This window comes from Myotis daubentonii, chromosome 2 (assembly GCF_963259705.1).
Source record: "Myotis daubentonii chromosome 2, mMyoDau2.1, whole genome shotgun sequence".
NCBI classification, from domain to species: domain Eukaryota; kingdom Metazoa; phylum Chordata; class Mammalia; order Chiroptera; family Vespertilionidae; genus Myotis; species Myotis daubentonii.
Genome location: NC_081841.1, coordinates 208,946,339 through 208,951,749, shown reverse-complemented (window position 1 = coordinate 208,951,749; position 5,411 = coordinate 208,946,339).

Here is a 5,411-nt window from a genome sequence, read left to right as displayed (position 1 = left end):
CTCCTCCTCACTTGCCTTCTTTTCAAACTTGAAAGGGTACAGACTCTAGGAGGGTGAGGGCATGTGCTGGGCTGTGGGGTGGTGGTGGTGGTGGTTGATCTGTGGGGGAGGTCCATGGGGGAAAAGGAGACACATGTAATGCTATATGGAACACTTTAAACAATAAAATGAAACTTTAAAAAAAAGAAAAGCCAGTTATCTATGTTAACCCAAATTTTAAAAAGCTGAAATGAGAGGCAACAGTATATATTTGGGATCAAAAATTGTAATTTGGGGAGAACAAATTCAAGCAGAAGCCCAAATAGTGTTTCTCCCCCTTTCTACACAATAGGGGCTAAGAGTTTTTATGGGGAAAAGGGAGGAAGATGATTCGTATTAAAGAAAATCTCACTGGTGCTGGATGAAGTAAGGTTAAATTGTTCTTCAGGGATTCACTTGAGATTTGGTCATCAGGCAAAGGCTAGATTTGCGCTTCATTGATTGGTTAGCAATGTGGTCACTGGCAAAGTTCAACATTCTTACACATAGGATATTCTTGTTCCTACTGAGGTTTTGAAACATTGGCCATCTGGTCCAGTCAGAAGGCGAAAATAAAACAGGGCGTTTAGGGCAGCTTCTCTGAAGCGGCTACCCCCGCTCTGCTATCACCTGGCTCCAGGCATGTCATCTCTCACACTTCACATCTGAATCACCCGGACGACCTATTAAAACACAGGTTCCTGGCCCTGACCGGTTTGGCTCAGTGGCTAGAGCATTGGCCTGTGGACTGAAGGGTCCCAGGTTCAGTTCTGGTCAAGGGCATCTACCTTGGTTGTGGGCACATCCCCAGCACAAGGTGTGCAGGAGGCAGCTGGTCGATGTTTCTAATTCTCTATCCCTCTCCCTTCCTCTCTGTAAAAAATCAAATATATATATATATATATATATATATATATATATATATATATATATCAACACTAATAAAAGAGAAAAATGGTAATTGGCGTACGAGCTACCCTTTTCATTGGCTAATCAGGGCTATATGCAAATTAACTGCCAACTAAGATTGGCAGTTAACTGCCAACAAGATGGCGGCTAATTTGCATATGTAGGCACAATGCAGGGAGGTGAAAGGGAAAACAGGAAGAAGCCCCCTGCCACTGACAGTGATCGGAAACCCAGGGGGGAGCTAAGAGCTGGGGGGCAGGGCAAAGGCGGCCCTGGGGCTGCCTTTGCCCTGCCCCCCAGCCATGATCGGAGAATCAGGCGCCTTTGCCGCCCTGGCCAGTGATAGCAGGAAGTAGGGGTGGAGCCAGCGATGGGAGCTGGGCACGGTCGAAGCTGGCAGTCCCAGGAGCTAGGGGTCCCTTGCCTGGGCCTAAAGCGAAGCCCACGATCGTGGGGCCACTGCAGCTGCGGGTCCCCGCTGCCCGGGCCGGACGCCTCAGCCAGAGGCGTCAGGCCTGGGCAAGGGGCCGATCCTGCGATTGGAGAGTGATGGGGGTCAATGCCTGAGGGCTCCCAGTATGTGAGAGGGGGCAGGCTGGGCTGAGGGACACTCCCCCTCCGCCCCACACCCAGTGCACGAATTTCGTGCACCGGGCCCCTAGTATATATATAATCTATATATCTCCCCACAGGTTCCTGGGTCTGACCCAGTGGGTCTGGGATGCGAGCTGATAATTTACATTGCTAACAAGTACTCAGGTGACGCTGCTCCTGGTCCCAGGACCACACCTTGAGAACAGTGTTCTACTCCTGGACCCACGGACCAGAAGCATAGGTGTTACCTGGGGCATGTTAGAAATTCAGAATCTCAGCAGCCTCCTCCCAGTGCTATGTCATTAGAATGTGCATTTTAACTAGATGGTTTAACAGGTGCATTCTCCCAATGATTCATATGCTTATTGGAGTTTTCAAAAATCAAGGTTCCCAAAAGTAGGATGGAGCAGGGTTGAATGATTTCCCTAAGGCTGGATAAAGCACCACATTGCCAGGTGTAGAGAAATCCAAATGGTGAGAAGCCTCACATTATGTAAAAATATATACGTTTGCGGCCTATGAAAATATCCTTTAAAAAAGATCGTTGGTTGCAGGTTGAGGAGCTTCAGATTCAGTGACTACACACCTAGCAACCCAGGTGACAAGCAACACAGAAACAAGGCGGCGTTTGCAGGGCAGTAGCGGGCCAAAGCAACACCCACTTACTAGAGCCCAGAAATTGTTAAAAAAGAAGACGCCTTCAGGCAAGTGTCCACCTACCATCTCAGGCGCTTTTGCCCTTGGGGGATAGAATGACTTTTGCATGGACTGTGTCCATGTTCCATGTTCTTAACTTAAAGAATAATGGCAGGCCTGACTGTGATAAGTTAATAAGTAATTCTGAAAAATCGAAACTCGGGCTAGGGTGCAGAAATGGCCCATAAAAGGTAAATATAGGCAGTAAATTTCTATCCCCTTAATTTTTCTTTGTCCACTATCAAAACCTCATTTATAGAAGGAATATCAAGAAAGGCTTAATTATCTATAAAGTAAATATATCTATTTTATCCCCTACTGATCATGATACTATGTGTTTTCAAAATTATGTTGTTTCATGTTTAACACTTAAAAATAAAATTCAGTATTAAAATGATAATGGAATGCAATCTGTGACAAGTCTTTGCAATGTTCCTTAGGGAATATGTTTTACCAGAACAAAGAAGTATGTACCAAAGATGGTGGGTAATTATTAGGCAGTCAAATCTTTTCTAACACCGGTCAGAAAATAGAGCATCCATAAAATGATATGGGCTAGAACTTTAACAATATATTGATAATCTAGTTTATGTAGGAGGCTTTAAAAGGATAGTAGTATAAACATTTCTTAAACATCTATTTAATCTTTTATGCTACTGAAATTTCCTGTCCATTTTTATTTCAATCTTGCATAAGGAAATATATTTTGTTGTCATATTCAATTCTCCAGTTCACATTGCTAAATGTGGCCTTTCTTATCTTTAATTAGAAATGTCATATTTGATTTTAGAAATTGTAATGCAGATTGAAAGAAGTTACAGCTTTTTATAGTTCTATGGAGACATCTAAAGTTATTTTATAACCTAATAACTATAACAGATTTTATCGTGATTTAAACTGCCTTTTATGGGTCTAATTCAGATAATAATTTACTAAATTTACTAATCATGTAAGCATCTCAATGCAGTATTTCTTATTAGACTTTACTACTTTTTCCTGGAAAAGAATAAAAAATAGCACAAAAATGCATTGCCTAAAAGAGAAATCCAATTTTCAGAAATGAAGCACATTTTGAACAATTTGAAAATGACTCACCCCTCATTGTTCACTTGCTGCCATGATTATGATGACCTAAGGAGGGCAAACTTACAGAAGAACGAAGTGAACATTAACATTGACCTGGTTCTTTTATTTAGTTTTTTTCTGTCCTCTCACAGCCAATATTTCTATGATTTCTTCAAAAGGATCACACATTTGCCTAAAGATAAAATGAATACTGTTTTTATCCAGCAATCATTGGCAGGTAACATAATACACATAAAATAATTGCATATGATTATTCTTTTTTTTTTTTACGTTAATGCTGGAATGACCACTGAGCCTGACTACAATTAGCAATTTTCTGCTACATTTAGCCAAAGCCTGGGTATATGGTTACACAAATAACTTTTCTTTTGAGAAGCTATGCTTCATTTGAACTACCCAAGAGTTCTGTCTGCTGATTAATGTTTCTCAGGCAGACCCCAGTGTGGATTCTATGACTAGTAGGGATATATTTCTGGTTTCTAATAAAGTGATTAACCTCTGTCTATTCAATAGATACAATTATAGCCATACTTCATGTGCGGGAAAATTGGATTTTCCATGTAGATCTACAAATAAAGAAAACACCATTTCCAAGGATGTCCTAACATTCTTCTCACTAGGAAATCACACAGATGTCAGTCTACACAGCTGCATAGAAACCAGCATTTTTCCTGCCCCAGCCTCACGGTCTTCCTTTCTCCTCTTCATCCTCACTGGATGGCCCACTCTTAGTCTTTCGGCTTCTGCTCTGTCAAACTTCACTGTTCCTTTGAACAGTCCAAGCACCCACCAAGGAAAGGGCATGTGAGGACACAGCAAGAAGGCAGCCGCCTACAAGAAAGTGAGCTCTCACAGAACCCAGCCAGCCGGGCACCTGGTCTCCCACTTCAGCCTTCAGAACTGAAGGAAAATCACCCCTGCTTATACCCCCCAGTGTGTTGTATTTTGCTATGGCAGCCTGAGTTGACTCAGACACTGTCTAGTCTAAACTCTCGTAGCAAATTTGAAGTTCATTGAAGATGTCCAAACCCAAACATTTTCTTTTGAAGTTCAGTGAAGATGTCCAATCCCAAACAAATTTTTTAATTTCATCTGAAGCGTGAAGGACCAGTTCCTCTCTATAACCTAACGGAGATACTAAATGCCAAATAAACAATCCATTTCTAGGCAAAGAAAAATCTTTTATAGGAATTTTGCAATTTATATTTCTTTCCATATTACAATATATCTTAAAATATTTGAAAGGAGGCACCTGGATTTTAATGAAATTTATTTGAGGACCACAGACAACCAACACAATTTATTAATCCTGTGTATTTTGGCAAGAAAGAAGGAACGTGTTAAATACCTGGCGATTTCTGTGGCTTTCCATGACTGCAATGTGGGATTTCAGACTGTCTCCCATAGCAGCCTGCTTCTCTCTATTGTGGGTTAACATATGCTTAGTGGATGTTGTACTTTAACTGAGGTCTCAGGCATTCTTCATTCTATTCCTGGGTGATGAAGCTTCAAAAAACAGGATGGCCCAGCTGACCTGGCTCAGTGGTTGACCATCAACCCAGGAACCAAGAGGGCATCTGTTCAATTCCGGGTCACGGCACATACCCAGGTTTCAGGCTCAATCCCCAGTGGGGGCCGTGCAGGAGGCAGCCAATCGATGATGTTCCTCGCTCATCGATGTTTCTATCTCTCTATCCCTGTCTCTCTAAAAATCAAGTAAAACATATTTTTAAAAATAGTATGGACAGGCAAGTGTCTGTGTTTAACAGCACTGCTGTTTTGAGGCTCTAATACCATGGAATTTATTCAAGATTCTTCTCTAAGGAGACTAGCTAATCTGAGCTGAATGTTTAGGGGACACAAGAGAATTGCTAAGAGACTAAAAGCAAATCTAATTTCAGTTGGCAATGTCTTTTCCCACGTCCCCTGCGTCCTCTCCCCCATCTCACCCCAGCCGTCACCTTCCTCAGAGGCGTTTATTCAGTTCCTGGACAGAGCAGCATTATCTATCAGAGGCTTGCTCAGGTGCCTTCCACGGAGAGGAAACTGTTCCCCCAGTGTCTGGAGGTTCCTTGTGGTGAATATTATCCCACTTTTTATCAGGGGCT